Raw genomic sequence first — 21,365 nt, 5'->3', positions numbered from 1 at the left:
ACACAAGCCAAGAGAACAGCCCATTCCAAACAGGCAGGTTCAGAACAGGGCTATCAGAAACATATGACTCCATACAGCAATGGCTGCTTCGGCTTCACGAATGAAGGTAAATAATCCTTTGTCCTCAGTGTGAAAACAACCGAAGGACTTCAGCACTGGCACATTCAACAAAGATGCTGAGAGGCAATTACAGTCGCTGAGAAGTTCACTGTGGGAGTTTCCTGCTGCTTCCTGAGCTCGAAAATGTTTAGCATAACTATCACAATTGAACACCAGCATTCACACTGAGGATTCCCACGAGGCCACAGCAATCACTTGTACTTGGAGTGAACAGGGACAAACAGAGAGAGAGAGAGATGGGGCCTATTTACAAACCATAACAATGTTTTGTAAAATTGACTGTGCATTCAAACCTCAGACCAACCTTCACAGAATACACGCTCTCCTTCTTACGGCTTCCTGCTGACGATGATCCCAAATGAAAACCAAGTGGTGGAAAATGAGTCATGTCCTCTGTTGTGAGGATTCAGGGACACTTGGAACTCTGAATCACATCAATTCAGTGAGTATATGAAAGAAAAGTCTTTTTTATGCAACCGCACGACAACCTCACTTCATTTTGTGTAGTTACAGTGACAATCTGAATATCCACCGTAACACTTAGACTAAATGTGGCCACAATCAGTAACTAAAGTAAGCTGCTATTCAAAAGCATCAACATGCCACATAATGATTTGTTCTAGGCAAGGCAATGTAATTTATAAAGCACCTTCCATACACAGAGGTAGATTCAAGGTATATGTACAGGGACATAAAACCCCCCCCCCAAAAAATACAGGGACAAAATTGAGAGAAAATGAATTAAGTTAGAAACAGGGTTTTTTAAATCATCAGGCAGTTGCTTCCAGTGCTCTGCTGCACAGTGACTTCTCCATGTTTAAGATTTGAGATGGATCAGAAAATGAGTCCATTTCTCCTTCTGGAGGCCAGTTACCAATTTTATGCTTCGGTCAGTTAATTTCCGGGCCCCGTGCAGCAGCCTTCGTGCCCTCGCTTCCTCTTTTTTTTTGTCAGATTCTGTCTTTTTGATGGAAAGAAAAAAAAAAACGACATTTTCAGTTAGAGTCAGTCACGCAAACAGAACTGAAAACAGCCCATAATGATGATGACACATGACGGCATTATGTCACAAAGCCTCACGTCGGTGTGATTGATTGTGACCCAAATGCGAGAAGCTCTGAGGATGTGTTGTGTCCAGATGCTGCCGTATCCTGGTGTCTTCGCTTCCACCAGATCTCCTCAGCGTTTTATTCTGCCTCTGCCACCGCGCTATAACTCTACATTCTTCAATGATTCACGAGCGGCCGTACCTTTTACCTCGTGAAGCTTTTAGGATCTCGCCACCGGGCTCGGCTTGCTGGGCGTGTAGCTTTGCACTTGTCCTGCTCCTTTTGAGAGACATTACCAGATCTAGTTTTAATAAGTCGGGTCAGCAAATTTAAAACTCAAGGTGAAGCAGCGGCATCTTTGCAAGAGAGCGTGATATAAATCCCCAATAATTTTTAAAATGACCTCATTGGGAGCTTGCTTCTGTTTCGGTGTCACCGCCCCCCCTCTGCCAGCATCCTGGACACCTAGTGAGGGAGGAGGAATTGATGCGAGTTAGCCGTGACAATGCATGCAGTCACGGTGAATTTTCTGTTTCTGCCAATACAAAGCGGGTGAAGGCAGATCCCTAATGGCTCCTTCATGTGACATCAGGGCTCTCATCTGCTGCTGAGATTGGATATTCAGGGTATAATGCTCGACTTTTGAAACAAAACCGAGCTCACAAAGCTGCTGCATGGATTTCGAATCCAATTACTGCCGCAGCAGATCACAGGGCCGCTGAATTTTGAAATAAGCCGGCGCATGAAATGAAGGGTTGACTTGATATATACACCTTGGAACAAAAATACACTGTACATGTGTTAGTGTTTTTGTTTGCTTCAAATACATTTTGCCCCTATTATTAATTTCAGAGGGGTTTTTACCGTATATTTCCACTGACTCATATGTCTTTTTTTTTTCTTGTGCATATCTATGTCAAGTCTCTTTCCACTATATAATAATGGAGAAAGTGTCTCTCAAAAGGAAGCACTTAAGCTTAAGGATCCAAGCAATATAGGAACATAGTAAACAAAAGCATGATCCCTCTACAAAGGGACAGAAGTGAAGAGGCAGATATAGAACCTGCATGCACACTAGATAGAAACAAGGCGGGGAATCTCAAACTGCTGTGCCACTGAACTTGCAGTGGCTGATAACGTGTATATTGCCAATTATCTGCCTCATTTTCTCGGTTTAATTCCAGAAAGAGACAATGATGCCCTTATCGTCTCTGCTTGGGGAGCGTCGAGAGGAAAAGCATGGTAATTCTCTGCTTGTGCACCCTTTTTTTTTGTTTTTTTTACATTAATCTTTGCAATGGTGGCTGCGCTGATGAGCTGCAACAATGATGGATTTGTAGATGTGTGTCTTAATGTGCAGCCTCATATCGCCAGATGGAAACGGATGAACTTGGTCTGCGGGCGATGTTTTCCAAGGAGGAGCGCCGTGTTATGGACTGAAAATGGGATTGGAAATAATGGTATGAAATGGGTCTCAAACAAGCTGCTGAGGCACAAAGCAGGAGTTTCAGCGCAAATGGATAAAAAAATAAATACACAGTCCCGTATCTGAGTCTATATAAGAATTAATGATCAGGTTGGAGATGGGGCGAATTTCTAAAAGGAGACGGGTTTCGGCTCCCAGCTAGAATCAGCAGGCGTTGACGCACGGAGGAGACAGCGTCTGTAATGCAGGGAGCTGTTTGGATAAAGCTGATTTTTTCTGTGCCACGCATTGTGAAACACACAAGCTCCCACACAAGAAGAACAGCAAAGTGGGAAAATCGAATGCAGTAAGAGGTTTTTTTCTACATCAGTATAAACATATGGCCACAAGCGCAACCACCGTTTACTGATATAAATAAACTGGATTATTAATGTACATACAGAAGAAGTGATATTTGTGTATTTAGCTGGCTCAGGGGTTTGTGTACAGGATCACACTGTTCACAAGGTTGAACTATTGAGCTGCAGAACAACAGGTCCAGTCGTCTTAAAGTCAGGGAAAAGATATTTTTCAACGAAAAGAACAGAACAGACTAAATGCCAAACCTGCAGCCTTCATCGATCTGCTGAGCAATGCTGAGCCTGCCGCAAAAATGTAGCCTCATCGTGACAGTGGAAACTTTAATGCTCGCACCCCCGTGGTTGTCCACAGGACCTCCGTGCCGACACTTTGAAACAGCAAACAGGGGAAGAAATAAAATACATTACTTACACCACATCCTATTACTATTATTCTATTGCCTTTTTATTCCTTTGTCTACCTCCCTTCAATAAAGTTTTATCTTGTCTTATCTTATGGAATGATCCCAAAGCCATTTTGTGTGTTATCACTACGCTCCCACCCTCCTCTGTGTGATTTGGCCAATAATTCCCCCTTAACTCTAACCATAACCAAACATAATATGCAGAAGGCTTAAAATGTGTAGACATAACATGAGAATATCCTGAAAGCATTATTTATATGTATGAGATCACAGAGTTCATATTGTTATGAAGGCGTTATCTGTGCTGCTCCGGTGTCATTGTGATCTGTGTTGTGTTCACTTTTCTTCACATTTCCTCGCAGACACACAAATGGAATCACTTCACTGCAACGGACTCGTCCTTGACAACAATCTGATGATCCAAACAAACATTTAGCTCCACCCACCAATCATAACAAGTAAGAAAGAGTTTCTTAGGCATTTCCTGTCTGGAATACTACTTCTAGTTGACAATATAACATTTTCTTAAAGCAACTATAGCATAATAAATGTTTTAATACTCATGTTTAAACTCTGAGTACTTGGTTATGGGCTTGGGAATCAGTGGAAAACTATGTAGCCTATGGAACAACAAGGACTTGAAGTCATGGGATTAGTTGGTGATTGGATTGTTGGTGCAAATCTTCCTGATCCACATCCTGTCCACATCAGGGAGACTTCCTCAAACCTCAGTTTAGAAGAACGTTGCTCAGTCAGTCTTGCTCCTTCCACCTCGAAGCAATCTCCAAAATTAAGTCATTTTTATCAGTTGCTGATTTGCAAAACGTTACGTGCTTTCATATCATCTCGCCCTTGATTACACTAATGTACTTTACTCAGGAATCAGCCAGAGCTCCCTCCACTGTCTCTCAGCTGATACAAAATGCTGCTGCCCTGTTTATCACTGGAGGAGGCTTCCCTCCCTTTACTGGCTCCCTGAGACTTTCATTTTGATTCTAAAACTTTATTGCTCACTTTTAAGGCCTAAAAATAGCCTTGTACCCAAATATCTTTCAGATTTATGGACCAGGTCTGTGGCCTCTCGACCTTGGGACAAAGGGGGACTGAGCTTTTGCAATCAGAGCCCCCACGTTATTATTATTATTAATCTCAAGCTTCTTTAAATCCCTTCTTTAAACTTTTATTTTTATTAAAGCTTTTACAAATGGTTGACATTTGTGCTTATTTACATTACACTGTTTAATCCTACTTACAAGACTTTACATATTAAATCGTTAAATATTTTCTCTGCTCATGTTCCATTCTTTTATCCTCGTTTTATCTCCCTTCCTGGTGTTAATTCCTCCTTGTGAAGCACTTTCGAGCAGAAAGACAAACACTACATGCATGTAAAAATATTATCTTGACCTTTATCATAAACTTTGTCTAACCTTTTCTGACTCAACCTCTTTTGTCACAGTTCAAATTCCCAGGAAAGAGCAACAATAGCCTGGGTGTCCAGTCTCAATACCTTTGTGTTACTTTGTGTGTGGAATGACATGAATGGGCCTGAACCATCGACATGGATGCAGTTGTTTCTTTTAAATAAAGAATCGGTGCTTTTTACTTGCCTGACTTTTATTTCTCTCATTTTAAACTTGGCGAGGTCGTACTGGGCTCGATGGTTCGGGGCAATGTCACCAAAGCGGATATTTGATTCCTTCCCCAAATCTCCCTCGGAGCCAGTTTAAGCACCAAAGAGAGAGAGAGAGAGAGAGAAGGAGAGGGACAGAAAGAGAGACACCTGCAGGTCCGTGCCAGCAGGCTGACAGCAACAGGGGCAGCAGCACTCGGTGGTACTGCTCCTTCCTTCTCCGCCTCCCGAGGCTGTGCTCAGGAGGCAGAAGCATAATGTGCGAGGCTCCATGCACCAGCGGAGCAAACTGCAGATACTCCTCTTTTTATATAGACCAACAAATACAAAAAACAAGGCTGTATATTTTAGCTAAATGCAGATACGAAGAAAAGAAGAAAAGAATACAATAGCACAAAATAAAAGTGAATTAATAAATAGAGGGAAAATATATGAATGTGTGGCTTGTGATGTGTGGGTGTAGAAATTAAGATGAATAATGTTATGTCTGATTTTAAGGCATTTAACCCATAGATGAATAGATACAGGGAATGCATGGATCATGTGTGGCATCAGACAAACGATGTCCAGAGTTGTTGCAGCCCCTCGGGTAGTTTTGAGAGAATTTGCAGCCGCAGTCTCATCCTTCCAATTCACTGCTATCAGTCTTTTAGTTGTCTGCTTTATAAAACTTTATTTGGTTCCCCCAGCACTCGCTATTTTTCTATTTGTGCCTGATTTAGTTTGGCCCCATGTTCTGTTTTCAGGCAATTTATTTTTAAAGTATATAAAAAATACGAGGAGCCAGAAGGAGAAGTCTGCAATTTCCCACAGAGCACAGGAGTTTTTACACAATATCACTCAAAGAGGATAAAATAGTGCAATAGTTGGATTATTACAATTTCGGTTCTTTTGAATAGGACGACTCTAAATTATCTACAGTACCCGTGGCGGAAGAAAATTAGCTCGTCTTTTCCTGACAATTGGAAAAATAGGGCCACAAAATATCATCACACTTATTTTTTTTTAAATCAGAGCTTTTATTGCCGAAAACCCACCTCGACCTTTTATACTGAGGAAATGTTAAAATTAAGTTTCCACAAAGAAAAAAGTTTAATCTGCTGCGAGGTTTTAAACAAACTGGACGGTGTATTTTCTCTAACAGAAGAAGGAACAACTACACACTGTGGTCTCGTTCCATTTCTCTGTCGCTCTGAGCTACGTCGCACGATTCCCTGACACATTTGAAAAAAGTGAATATGTCTGGTGATGTCACGTTAACAAAGCAAACATAAATGCAACACTGAGGATTGTTGTAAGGTATTATTCAGATATTCCTATTATTTATAATCACTGACACTGAAATCCATCAGAGGACATCCATCACTGGAGAGAAACTGTCAAATCTGGAAGGGATTGTGCAGCGTCATCAAGAAAGTGTCTCTAAAGTTGGTCAGCTGGAGGGAATTTAAATATTGTGACAAGGGCTGATTTTCTTGATGCATTTTTCAAGCTGTAGATGAGGGGGAAGCCATTTGAAGCCCGACTGTCAGCTCCTCTGACACCAGGGTCTATAATCCTATGAGAGATATCTAAAGCCAGACTTGGGCTTCCATGAAAAAAAAAAAGTAATTCTCTTTTAAATGCTTTAAACAAGAGGCTGGATTTGACAAACGTGGCCACTTTCCTCTGTTATCGTGGCCGCAGGGACTGACCTATTTGGATTCTGTTTTGGAGAAAAGGGGGATTTATATCAGAGGGATTTATATTTTTTTAGTTATGGTTATATTTTATTGTATTGCAATACAATGCAACGTGTTACTGATCCTTGCAAGAAGCTGACATTTTGCTTTTCTCAAGGCTACAGCTCATGATTTAAATGCATTTTTCCTCTCATCGATCTACTCAATAGCACAGTGTTTCTGCAAATGTATTAAACAGGATCATCTGAAAAACCACGTTGACATAAGTATTCAAATTCTTCAGATTTAGCTCAGGTGTCTGCAGATGATGTCAGATGTTTCTAGACCTTGATTGGTGTCCACTTGTGGGGAATTCTATTGATTGGTCATGGGCAGGAAAGACACACACAAACCAAGCCCTCTGACATCTTCAGCACTGAAGGTCCCACAGAGCCACAGTAGCCTCCAAAATCCTTACAGCCTCCGCAAGGAGATTTGAACTGGTTGTGAAACGGTCTTATATTGCTGCCTCTTTATGACCTACAAGAGCAAATGAGACAACGAGGGAGAACATTTGCTTTATCTTTAAACTATTCACAAAGTCTGTCGCTGGGACGGATTACCCGCAAAGTCAGAGCAACACTCCACAACCGTCAGGCTGGAGAAGCCTATGTTTAGGAGGAGGAAGAGGAAAGAGAAGAGGGGGAAGCGAGCCAGGCCATGCTAAAGGTTAACCCGTCTAGACCAGTGTCCCCGAGTCTGTTCCTCGCCAACTCCAGGTCTCTTACAAACAAGATGGATGAGATAAGAAAGAGAGTTACTCTGCATTACCTCATGCATCCTGCAAACAGCTGTGTGTTATAGTGTGGTTTGATGTTCCAGCCAACTTTAAGCCCCTGTACTCTGAGCGACTTGGTATTGTCTCAGGTGGGATATTCCATTCGGCCACAAGAGGAGGGGGAAGTATGGATTTCTTGTACCTGTATTTAATACTCTTGTTAAATCAGTTGTAATATTGTTAGAGGACTGAAGGTTTTCAGTGGAAACACGAACACTTTTGTCCTCAGAGGCGGCGAAAATCAATGAAAATGAAAAGTTCCTTGTAGGACATTTAAAGAAAGAAGAAGTCTGCAACAAACAGGAATCCACACAAATGGCCTTGTATTCAAATGTCCCTTCATTGTGGTTTAGCTACGCAACTTAGCTGTTTTTGTCACTTGAGGGGACGCTCTTTATTCTAGATGCTGATGCAGAAACTCCAGGTGAGCATCTGCCAAAAAAGCTTCTTCATTAGCAAGGCAGACATACTGATATGTATTTTCAAATATTAACGTATGTAAGGTGAGAGTTATCGTAAGTTTTGGCTCCATGAAAATATATATTTTGAATGCCTTTAGATCACAGTGCTGGGACGGGGGGGCACACATTTAAGTGTATGACATCTCTTTAAACTTTGCCATATATGACCTTTAAATAACTTAAAGGTATAGTTAGATAGATAGATAGGGTATTCAGCTGCAACATGACACTTCACCACTAGATGTCACTAAATCCTACACCCTGAACCTTTAAGCTACATAACTTGGTTGTTTGTGTCACTTTTACTTTACTTTTATTTTTTTATTCCTCAGATGTGAGCACCTGCCACAAACCCTTCTCCACACTATACCCCCTTGAGCAAGGCATGCACTGCGGCAGAAACATACTGGATGTGTGTTTTGAATCTTTCTTTTCTAATGATGATGAGCATGGTGGTGGTGATGGTGATGGTAGACTCCCCGCCCACCCCCCTTGTATTATTCAAGTGGAGAGCACAGAGCCCGGTGACGTCAGAGAAGTCGCCGAGCCGCCGCCGCCGCTGAGCCCGAGAGTCGGAGGAGGAGGAGAGGGAGCGAGCCGCTGGATGTGGAGCTCGGACTGTGGAGCTTTTTTTCTCTTCTTCCTCTTCGGGACTGGTCGGACTTCTTCTTCTTCCTCTTCTTCTTCATCTTCTTCATCATCTTCTTCTTCCCTCAGAGTGAGTAAAGTAAACCTCTCCCTGCCTCCATGTCTTTCTGTGACTCCTGAGATTCCTCCACTGCTGCTACACGGAGTTAGCTGTGCACTTCCTCCGCTGCTGCTGCTTGCTGCTTGCTGTTGTTTGCAGGGGGTTGTGTGTTTGTGACTTTAGTTCGAATCCCTCTCCTGCGTTGTGTTACTGTTACTGCTGCTGCTGTGTTCCCACTCCGGATCTAACGGGAAACTTTAGTTGCGCAAGTCCGCGCAAGGTGGACCGAGCTACCGCGACGAGTCCGTCTCCTCTTCACGGAGGGAAACACATCTTCCATCCTCCCCCAGGCGACACTTTAAAGTTAACACACAACAAAACAATGGAGGGATTACGTGGATCCGTGTGCGTCACCCCCCCCCCCCCATCATTCTGACCCCCTTTTCACTGGGCAGTCGCGTGCGTGAGCTGGGTCACTACTCGCTATTGATGGAGGAATAACGGTGCTCCTCACGTGTCGGACCCTCACTCCGCCGGGGGGGCTGCGTGGAAAAGTTTCCTCATGCGTCCGTTAGAATATCATGACATGGTGGGAAATACCTTTAATACGCGTCTGGTGCATTTCTGAGACGTGTTTGTTGTTGTTCCCTCAAGCAGAACATGTAAAATAATGAAAATAATGAAAATACATGAAGGTGGGGTGTTTTTTTTATATCTTGCAAAAGGTCCTTGGATGAGTAATTAAATCTAAATCCTCTCCTACAGAAAGTCTCTACACATCTCACACTGTTTCCGATCCGGAGTCACATCTGTTCTGCTCTGTGACCAAACATGACAGATCTCCCGAGGCTCGGTTTTTTTTCTACACTTTGGCTCATATGTGCTGTGACCGTGTGCAGCCTCCATATGGATCATGCATACATGCATGCACACGCGTGTGTGTCCCTGAGCATGTAGGGCAAGGCTGTTGGAGAGCATCTCTTGTATTATTTACTCGGTGAGACTCAATGTGCTCGGGCGGTGCTTCTTCGCTTCTCATCTTCACGTGTCATGATATTTTGTCTGTGTAATTTGCAAAACCAGAGGCTTCAGTCTGGTGTCAGCGTTGCAACTTGTGTGCTGTGTGGTTTTTTAAAAACTTCTCTAATGGCTGCACGAGTCAGTGCTTTGAGGACTCAGGAGCATCTGTCACTTGTAGTTTCTGTTTTTCCCTAGTTCTCCTTTTCTCGGGCAGAGGAGGCACAGATTTCCTTTGGTTGTGAAACAGAGGGATTGAGAAAACCTGTTGAAGTCAGCCATTCGTAGACACATTTGCAGTTTCCCAGTCTGCCTCTGAACTGGTTGATGGTGTAACGTCCAGTGGACGGTCTGTGGATTATTTCGTTCCCAGCCACTAGAGGCAGTAATTGAATAGCTGTTCTCCAAGTGGCTCATGTAGTGTCTGCTGTGAAAAATCTGCATGAATTAGCCTGTAGGCTTCTGTTAACTGGAATTCAAAGGGACGGCTTTCAGTTTCTCTCGCTGCTTTACAGCACTAAAACAATGTGGTCATGCAGATCTGAAATTAAGAAGCATCACATAAAGGTCACATAAATTAAACAATAGTCTTTGTTCAGCTGGAGAAGTCTGGGCACCCAGTGTGATGCCACCTTTTGTTTTTATTGAGCTGGATGAACTTTGGCTTAACACAAGATTATTATTACAAGATTTATTTGATGAACATTGTCTCATGTTCAGCACGTTTCAGCACACGGTTCATTTCTATGTATGAATATTTGATGGCTCATAGTATGCTCCCTCAATGCTCTCTATTTCGTATCACTGTTATTGTTTTGTGATTATAACTATGCTTTGGGAACTCTAGTTATCTACCTCTGTAGGTAAGTTTGTTTTTTACGTATTATTAAAACAGATCACATCATGAGTATACAGTTGATTGAGTAAATTGAACCCTGGCAGAGACACTGGCTTTAAGAGACGCGCCGCCGAAGATCAGCGAGGAAATGGGCGGGTGAAAGTGTGTGTGTGTGTGTGTGTGTGTGTGTGGGGGGGGGGCACAATCAGTCACCCGCAGACTTCTCCTGACACGTCTCGTTATCAGTGTTGTTACTACGAGAGGCTCAAACTGTGTGACACTGTGCCTCTCCTCGGTGTTGTTCCTCCCTGAAGCCTAATATCCTGAATAGTAAGAGGAGAAATGATTAGTGGAAATACAATCTGCTCCCGTTTTCATAATTGATTAATTGTTTCAGTTATTTTCTGAGACAGAAATGAAAAAATACTCGAGGGTTTGCTGCTCGTCTTTGTCTGTGGCACTCACTCCTCAGGCTGAATTATTATTTGTCACTGTTTGGTTTGCAGGGTGAAAATTATACTATGAGTTTTTTGACAACATGAAACTTCATATCAAGTATATTTATATAAATATAGATATATTATATTTAGAATAGCCCAACAGATGTATCTGTTATGTGTGTTTGTTTTTTTGTAATAATAGTTTAAGCTTTAAGATGACAACAGGGAAGCTGACTTTGACAAAGCTTAGGCTCCTCTACAGGTGGGAAACCTAATCCATATGAATATCAATTTTCACAGCATCCTTCACAGGCCATAATAAATGAGTGAGCATAAATATATCACACTAACATCTCAGAGGTCATGACTGGAATGAGTCGTCTGATGTCAAATGGTAGTTTTGATAATGATGCTAATCGCAGCGGATTTTAGCCAAAACAACTTTCTCAAATAAATATTAGTACTGGCTTGCTTTGCACAGATAGTACTTCCTGCCTCGTGTCCAACTCTGCAGTGAGTTCATGCACAAACACATCTTGTTGGTCAGTATTTATTATGTCTGTTGTTTTCTTTGGCATCGTGTTCCATGTAAATAATCTGCTCTGTTAAGGTTCTTTGAAACAAAGTTCACTTTGCCTGGTTTCTTATTACTAACAAGGTTCACTCACTACAAAACCTAATTGTTTAACATGGTCTCAGTTGGATTGTGTCCTGCGAAAGCTACTTGTTGACCAGACAAGCCAACGGAGAATGTTCCTTTTATCTAAGAACATTTGTCTTTGTAACTCATCCAATTAAGCTTCCGACTATAATGAGGCTCGACTTTGACCTTTTCTATCGGTGCAAGTGCCTCCTCAGAAAACTAGGCACACTGGCTCGTCTTTGACTTTAACAAGTAATTACTGTAACAAGTAATTGTCCAATTGTCTTGTAAATGGACAGATATCTGCTCGTCTTTTACTGACAGTCACAATGTTACTGGTCAGCAATGGTTTACAACAGTTTCCCTCCCACTGACTGGGACCTGACGGGCAGACAGATCGGACCACCCTGAAGGACATGTTCATCTACTGCTTTATGTTATTTTATTTTTAATTTTTTTGTATTTCTAAGTCTCTTTCTCTGCTACTGTAATGTTGACAGCACTCGTATTTCACCGCTCCTGCATGCACTCAGTGGGCTCAGCAGACACTTCATGTACCAGTGCACGATCCCACAGTGACTGATTACATCATTACTATCTGCCCTCGCTCTCGATTCCTCACTGTCTCGTATGAAAAGTCCTTTCCACACTTAGCTGTTGGAGAGCAGAGGTGACTTCGGCCTCGTTCACCGTCAGAAACCATCTTTCATCCACGAGGACCATAGCAGCTGTTACCTCTGGATTCACAACAGAGCAGGAAGATCACAATGCTCCTCATCGCACACTACAGGGCTTTTAACCTAATCAAGTCCCTGTCAAAACAAAATCCTCCTTATAGGCCAAAACAACAGCAGTGACTTGCCTGCGTCAGGATAATTGATATTTTTTGTCTCGCTGGGTGAAGGTGTTGACACTCGAAAAATGTCAGAGCCTCCAGTGTCACCATCTCTGTGATTGAATTAATCTACTCAGCCGTTTTCATACATCCCAATTACTCATGGGCATTGACAAATGAGACGGCTGAGGGAGCTTTGGGTCCGTCCATGCTGCTGCCTGTTCAGAATCGTGTCCTGTTTCTTCTTTGTCATTTTGTCTTGGATGAGACTGGCGTTCTCTCGTTAACTAGAGGCTCCTTTCAAGTGCTAATGCGTCTTCTTTTTTTTTTGTTGGGTTCCCAAGATGTGTCACTCTGTACGTTTATTAAGATCCACAAAGAGGAAAAAAAAATACATTAGAATATTAAAAGTCCTAGACACTTAAAAAGGTATAATTTACTGTCAGAGCTTTGATGTTAGAGCTGAAAATAATACTTTTTCGTGCCTGCAGCAGAAATTAGGGCTGTGCAGCGCCAGGATTTCACACTGTGACGGATTTTGAAGAGTTTTCAAGTGAATTGATGACATTTATACCCGTGGATCCAGGATACGTTCACAGACAGAATACTTGCTTGCTGCCAATATTACACAACCTGTTTCATGCAGTGACGAACAAGTTTATAATTTACAATGTCACATCACAAAAGATTAATGACATCACACAAGACAGGCCAGCCCAGCATCTCCCTCCTCTCTCTCGGTGTTGACTTTGTTTATGGGGGACACTTAAAATGATAATAATTCCCAACAGGAAGGTTTTAGGTTCGTATGGAAACTGAAATCCAGCAATATAAAATAACTCTAATGTTTGGTTAACATTGTTTGGTTAACATTGTGTGTGTCGGGGGTCAGTCCACTTCCAGCAGGTAGGATCTACAGTAGAACAGTACACTGAATATACTGTATGTGTGTTTCAGGGCATGGGTTAGACAAAACATGCAATATGAAGGTTTTACCCTGGTCTGCAAACATGTGATTCATTTCACTAGTTTCCTTCCTTTTTAGACCCAATGAAGTCACATGTTTATAGTGTAGTTTAGTCTAGTCGTAGGTTTCTGAGGTGTTTTTATCTGCCAGGTCAGAATCGACCAATCCAAACTTAAGTCATACATAAGTCAAAGGTAGTGACAATGTCTCTTCTTCTTCTTGGTTTAGTAAAACACTTTTTCTGAATACATTTACATGTGAAAACAGTTGGGTTTACGTGGACCTTGATATGTCAGTAAAAGATGGGATGAGGGTGATTTTAAAAGAATCGTGACTAGTAACAGAAAGTGGACAGACTGTTGACAGGAGCTGCTTAAAAAAGCCAAATCATTCGAGGGTAAATAAAACTTTTAAACAAGCGAATGAAACAAAGTACTAATGACAACCTTCAGCATGATAAATGACCCATCTTTTTACGCTTTGCTCCTTGGATGCCACACTACAGACCAGAAGTGGATTAAGGTCTAAACAGGATCATAATTCAGTACTTTCTGTGCAGCTTAGTTTCCTCACGGCCCCTGACTGTGGTACCAATGATCCGTCTCATTAGTCCGTTGTCCGTAAGCTGTACATATGGTCAAAGTTGAAATATCCTGGGGAGCAAACAGAATTGTGATAGTGATATATTATGATAATGATGAAAGCCTTTACCATGATTCATAAACAATACCTTCTGTGTGTAATGTGGTGTGAAACCCGAATGGTCCTGCAATCAAAGCTTAATTAAATTAAGTTTGAAAGTTAATCTTTTAATGCTTATTAACAGACGTTATCTTCGCCTCCATGTCAGTAACTATGGCTACTCCGCGAATTTATACACATTTTATTCAGACCAGGTTTTTTATGGTCAATCGCTGTCTCAAGATAGCAACGTGTCACCGATGTGCTTCACCACACCTGTTCTGAAAACCAACACATTTATGGGTGCTCAAAAGGCCGCGGGTTTGATGCCAAAACTGTGTTGGTGTGAAACTTGCACAGTCACTTGCATTATACTTGTTGCCTCTTTGCACCAGGTGTTAAGATATGGTCCTATTTGTCTTTAACCTTTAACCACAGCCCGTTAAACCTTATCTCGTGAGGTGGACAAGAGAAGGTGCATGAATATAAAATGTGTGTCTGTATTCATAACCATCTGTTGCCAATTGACATTTGGAGGAAATGTCTCGGACTGTCTGCGGGATATGCCAGAATGTAAGTAAATCACGGCTCAGACAAGGGGAAGGCAGTGATGGAGAAAAATGAGCCGGCGAGTGTTGGAGAAGAAAGCTCCCATCAGCCTCATTACGTTATTGCTTTCAAAATGGGACTTCAGGCTTTCTGGGATTCGAGGCAAATCCCTGCCACTAATTTTGTTTGATCTGGTCTATGGCTTCCTGAGCAGCCCTGCATGCTGGCTGCTGTTTCTGTCTATGTCATACTTTCTAGCTTAGTTGTACAGTTTCAAATTATTCATTTAATTATGAATTTTCTTTATTCTTCTGAATGAGGATTGCTTGTCATAGATTGGACACATAAGGTTGTGCGTTTTGATTAATGAAAGTCTCTATGCAATGCAATTTCCAGATGAACGTGCGTCTGCCTGTGTAGGGGACGAGCCAATGGGATGGGACACATGGCTTTTTGCAATTAGCTCTCATGGCTATCAACATTTAACAGTGATGGTCACTGTGAATGGAGTCAGCAGGCACGGACCGAATCCTAAATCAGCTGGCCGTTTTGACATTTTGCATCTCTGTCCTTTATCACACCAGTGAGCTCTAACACATTTACAGGAGATGACCTTTAATTTGCTGTGCAAATCAAAGCTGTTAAACTCAAAGCTGTTAACCGTCCATTAATAATCGGAAATATTTCCAGTGTCAATCCATAGGGGTGATGCATATTTTTCGTTTGGTGGTACATTTGTATTCCTACTGCTCCGTGTACGATCAAGACCCTTCGGCAGCTCATTCAACTCATGGCTTCCCCACAGTGTGGTGCAGATTTAGTTATCCACTCAGACATGAAAGCCTCAATTCCCCTCGCTCAAACATCCAATGGAAAAAAAATGCATTTCCAAGAAGGTCTTGGAAATCCAATTAAAAACAGAACGGCTGCACAAAGCATCTGAAGGACAACTGGCTGATTCTATGTCAAATCAACAGATAAAGTGCAGCAAAACTATTCAATGCTCATTGAAAACCAAACAGAGAAACATTCTTCGTTTAATACAGCAAGTAACTGATAAACAAAGTCGGACAAAACCCATGAACACCATGTCTGACACCTTGGTTTTAGGGTAGTATGTGATTATTTTGTGCATTTTCTAATTAAAATGCTGTTTCCTCATAACTCTGAAATGTTGAAGTTCCTAAGAAAGTATTATAACGTGAGTATTATATAAAAAAAAACTATAAGATCTGAGGATCAGTGTGAAGATATACAGTAGTGGACTCCAGAGCATGAAATAGTTTTTAAATCAGTTTTCAGAGAGCTATAATTTGACAAAGACATCAAAGACATTAAAGACACCTTATAATGGAGAACAATCCCTGGAAACTTCAAGCATGGAAACTTAATGACCTACGGAACTTTCTGATAAATCAGCAACACCCGTTTGTTAGCGTCACAACCACTTTTTAAAGTTTCTCGTCTCAGAAACTACAGAAGATACAAGCAACACATTGTGCACACTACTACTTGGGTAAATGATGGGTTGGTTTGGTTTGTGATATTAATATATAATCAATAAGCAAATCGAATGTGTTTAGTTGGTTTCCTCTGCCAAGGGGCTTAAGTTTCCATCCCTGTCAGTGTCAGTTTGTTGTTGTGTACAAACTATTGGACTGATTACCGTGGAACTTGGTGAAACTGTGGGTCACTTATTTTTTGGTTTCTTTAACTTTGCGGGTGCTTTTTTAACAATTCCCTTGATTTCTCAGCGAATAATTCATGGGTCTTGATGACAAAAAATAAGACATGATATTTATGAGCATGTGCAATTTGGTGCAGATCCAACTGAAGATCTGGGTCAAGTAGATTTAACTGTGGCTGAGGGGACTGTTTTCCCGGGGTATGCACTCTACTGAGTGAATGACCCAACTGTGAGACATCCACTAAGAAGCTGGGGTGACTCAAGATTTTGTTTGTCTTACTGAGTTTCTCATATTGAGTATGGAATTAGGCAGAAACATATGCAGGACTGGACTGGACATGTGGGCAGTACCAGTTGCATAGTTTTAATAAGTTCCCAGTGGTGGTAGTGGGATTTCTATATACTTACTCAAATGAAAGTTATGTAACTTGAATTACTGCACAGTGGTTGTATCCCTCGGCCAACCAGTGTAGTTTCCGTGTACTTATTTCCCAATTTTTTTTTTCCCATATTCATTTAAAGTCACTGTGACCTTTGCTCACTGAAACGTTATCACTTCATCTTTGAGTCCAAGTGACAACTGATAAAAAATTGAAGAAATTCCCTCAAGCTTGAGATCACATTCAAGAGCCACCCTGACCTTTGACCTTTGGCTATCCTTGAGTCCAAGTGAATGTTTGTACAAGTGGAAGGATCCTTGACGGCGTTCCAGAGATATTGCCGACGCAGAGGCATAAAAATGTACAATTTGTTTATATGAAGACTGTTTTGCCAAGACAAGACAGTTAACTGTGTGGTTTTGAGGTTGTTTTCCATTGCTGAGGTTGTGTTCTCACCTTCATGTAACAGACATGCATCAGTGTTTTCTGTTTCCCTCTCTGGTCACAGATATATTGTTATGGGCATGTACAATATTACTGTTTGTTTTTAGAGACCGTGTCACCTTCACATATTCTATCTACCAGCTGTCTGACAGGTTTCACTTTTTAAACAGTCAAAAGATAAAATGACTTTTCAGTAAATATCTTGGTAGCAATAAGTATAAACAAATATAAGAGATCCTTATCCGAAACATATCTTAAAAATGTAATATCTGCTAATATGTTGTGAAAATCAATATGAGTATTTAAAACCAAAAACCAAAATCCAAAACGTAGAAAAACAGTCTTGAATCCAGTATTAAAATAACTATATTAAAGAACAGTAGAAGTGAAGGAAAACCTTTTAGCTGCTTGCAACTACAACAGCGTTAAGATAACTCCTGATTAATCTGATTAATGGATCTAAGTAGTTGACATAAAAGTATGTATAGATCTTCTGCTTTCTCTTGTATCATACGGACAGTTTTAGACATAAGACACAGCCACTAATGAGCTGGTTAGAAGAAGAGGTGACAAGCATGTGATGCATAATATACTGAGACATTTGGAGGAGAACATGGAGATCTGGGTTTCAGACATTAGCCTCAACTAGACTCCTCCATGTATTTCACTTTGTCTGTTACTGAAACGCACTGTGCACTGCAAAGGCTTTTGATATCCACATTTCATGTTACATCACACATTCTGCTCAGCGTTTGTGCAGCTGACGAACATCATTCAGATCTGATGGCTCTGAGCAAATTGGACAAGCAGACAGACTAACACTGGTGTTTCAATTAGGCTTTTTTAACGCATGTCTTCTCGATCCAGCCCCCGAAGAGCTGACTGACACGTGCGCCCATGCACGGATTCCCCAGCTAACTCAAGAAGTCACCCCCATTGCAAAAAGGACTGTTTTTTATGGCTTTTTTTAAAATTTCTTGATGAGTACCATTCATTTTCAAGGGGGCAAGCCTCAGTGCTTTGCAGCTGGCATTTTTTTGGAATCCACCATTATCCTCCTGCTGGTAATGACTTGGCAGAATGATGTGTTTTTTATTAGTATTGTTTAGCACTTTAGATGGGAGACTGGTTTCTCTGTTCATTCTCTGAGTAGACTGCGTATCTCATCCTCGCAGGCCTGAATGGCTATTTATGTGCCGTGGATGTTTTGCCAGGGCGGCAGTCTGGAGGAAATACTTATACTTCTCAAGTGCATTATTTATTTACTTCTACACTATCAGCCTGGAAGCTTCCCCCATAAAACATCATTCACATTAAAAGTAATGAGATTTATTTGGGCTCATTACAGTTCTGTCTCCCTGTGCATACATTTACTATTACTGTTGTTTGGGCCACACACAGACACACAGACACACACACACACACACACAGACACACACACACACACACACACACACACACACACACACACACACACACACACACACACACACACACACACCAGTCTCTGGAACACGCTTCTTCAGTTCTGCCATTTATCCAGTATTTTTAGATGAAATCCAACCAGACACCACTTTTTTCATTTGCTGTATTAAATCTGGCGTGCACCCAAAGCCACTTCCCATGCATCTGACGTTCTGTCAACTTTCCAACTCGTCTTCCCTCCAGCCAACGGAAATCACAGTAATTGAATAACAAACCCAGAGGGGATGGCACCGTTTGGTAAGGAATGACAGACATCAAGTGGTTTCCCATCCACTTGTGTTAATGCCAGTTTTAACTTAACAAAAAAATATATAGAGAAATACACGACGCACGTGATTTATAGTTAAATGTTCACTGAAAATTTACATTCCTTAAATCAATTTATATATATATATTATTCCCTGTTTCGGGATCTCCACCAATGTTACTATCTATCTGAAGCTGTTAATGCTTCTGTGTGTCCACCAGCTAGTTGCTAAATGTGTCTGGTTGCTGTGAACTGAAGGTTGTGGGCTGTAACATTTGAACAATGAGCTTCAAGGCTTTATAGAGCTGGGTTCACATAGTTCTCTAGATCTATTGATAATATGAACACATAGTTTCTATATGCCTTAGCAACGTTTTTGTTCTGGAAATGTTTGATTTTGTCTTCCACATTGTATTTTATAGCTGAGAACTTTATATTTAACGATTCTGTATCATGATATATCAGTAAAAACAAAAAACAAAATGAAAATTGGTAGTAAAAGTCCAGTGTATCCCTGAAACAACATAAGAACAAGACCTCTCATTACTTTGTTAGTGGCATTTAAATCTTCAATCGGATGTAAACATATAAACGAAGATGACGGGCAGGGAAATTCAATAAAAATAAAAACTTAAAAAATAAAAACCCATCAAAATTCCCGAGGTGGTAAATGTAGATTATTTTCAGTTCCCTGCTTTGTTGTGTCTTTGCTTTATCTTAGCTCACCAGCTTGGTTGGTGGTTGTTTAGAAAGCTTGTCTGGCAGTAAGGCAAAAAAAATGAAAAACGAGGCCAGTGAGGAAATCCAGTGTGTAATTGCAGCGCTGACAGCCGTCCGGTGTTAGCTCTCTGTGCCGGGGCCGAGATACAGACCTGGAGGGAGACTCCTCGGAGGCTGTTGATGCAAGCTCGGGTTGGATCCTGTAGAGTCTCGTTGGCCCGCTGCCACAGGAGCTGAGATCATCGGGGAGTGGACACAGTGGGTGGTACATGTCGGAGTAACATCCAGTGGAATGCCAGGAGCTCATTTCCCATCAGAACATTATATCGTAACGAGACGATCCAACGAGTAACGAGTTATTTCATTTATGTTTATGGTTCACTCATTGAATGAAAATCTCCAATTTGTACAACACTATATTGAGAGAGAGAGAGAGAGAGAGAGAGAACGAGAGAGAGAGAGAGAGAGAACGAGAGAGAGAGAGAGAGAGAGAGCACTGCACACACGTTGCGTTAATGATCTATTATGCTATTAGAAGAGTAAAGAAATTGAGATCATTGTGTTGGGACAAATTAGATGCCACCGTCTTATTAATAATTGGAAAACATGGCAGCCGCTATACACCGCAGCAGAATCTAATAGTCTGGATGTCTACAGATACGAGCAATTGAAGGAAGAAAATTGTGGGCGGGAAATTCACACTTACATGTGGCATAATAATAAAATCTAGGCTCCGTGATTAACTATCTGAAATTATTAAGAGTCTGTTTTACTAGTTTGATATATTTCACTATGATAAAGTCAGATTGCATTTATGGATGGAAAGAGAGAACAGTGATAGAGACAGTTTGTGGCTTTTTCACTTGCTCAAACCGTCCAAAAGTAATTTTTAGATCATAATTCATGGATCTTGATGAATAAAATCTGGCGTGTTAAGGAGACTCTCAGCAGAGGTCTGCTCTCTACTGAGGGAGAACATAACGTTGTATAATGTTAGAGTAAATCATAGGCCACACTGTTTGGGCACAGCTAATACAAAACAAACAGTAACATTCTCTCTGCAGATTAATGAAAATGTTTGTCAGACTAGTTGAGAGACAAAAACAGCACATGAAGCATGAGGATATTTGTTGCACCTGGTTTTATGATGATTGCTGAAAAACTGTTGAAAATAATAAGTAAAAAGGAAAGAAAGAAAATTGAATAAAGAAATCTCAAGTTATTCTTCTTGTAGCTTTAGGAGAAATGTAGTATTTCAGCCAAAATACATTTTTGAAGTTAGAATTTTCAAATTGTTCTTGCGGCAGAGCAGTGGGTTCAAGGGCAGAAAGGAAAAGCAGCGATAACAAAGTGAGGCCTCGATTCTTTATTCATTAAACAAACCAAACACTGCTTTCAAACTTTCCCTGTCATTTGGTAAATTGGAAGTCAGACGTTTCAGACACTTAGCCGTGGGTTTTTGGTCACAGTGGTTTGACCAAAGGAGTGATTCTACTTTGGGGGGGGGGGTAGGAACAAAATGTCAGGGCTTGGTTATGCTCTGAAGCCTTTCAGTTACATTTGCTTTGGCATATTCTTTGATAAATCTGCTGTGGGTGCTGTTGGACGTCTGTCAATTTTAATCCAATGTGCCCTGTGCTAAGTTGTGGGAATGCCCCACAGACTATATCTGCGTGACAGTTTATCATAATAGGTATTGATATTCTACCTGTAGTGTGCAGTGTACAGGTTTTACTAATGTCCCTTCCCAAGCTTCCCCACTCACAAACAATGGGCATTCAGCCGTCACTGTC

At 41.2% G+C, this 21,365-nt stretch overlaps 1 protein-coding gene across 7 annotated transcripts in view; it reads left to right on the top strand.

Moving 5' to 3' along the window:
- Nucleotides 1-8,525: 8,525 nt before the first annotated feature.
- The window catches only part of gulp1a (GULP PTB domain containing engulfment adaptor 1a), a 59,781-nt gene continuing 46,941 nt past the window's right edge, over nucleotides 8,526-21,365 (top strand). For all 7 annotated transcript variants that reach the window (XM_034574775.1, XM_034574777.1, XM_034574770.1 and 4 more), the window contains exon 1: nucleotides 8,526-8,669. The gene's annotated coding sequence lies outside the window, so the exon portion shown is untranslated. The remainder of the gene's footprint in view (nucleotides 8,670-21,365) is intronic.

Source organism: Hippoglossus hippoglossus, chromosome 21 (assembly GCF_009819705.1).
Source record: "Hippoglossus hippoglossus isolate fHipHip1 chromosome 21, fHipHip1.pri, whole genome shotgun sequence".
Lineage (NCBI taxonomy): Eukaryota > Metazoa > Chordata > Actinopteri > Pleuronectiformes > Pleuronectidae > Hippoglossus > Hippoglossus hippoglossus.
This window is presented reverse-complemented; position numbering and strand designations above follow the sequence as displayed.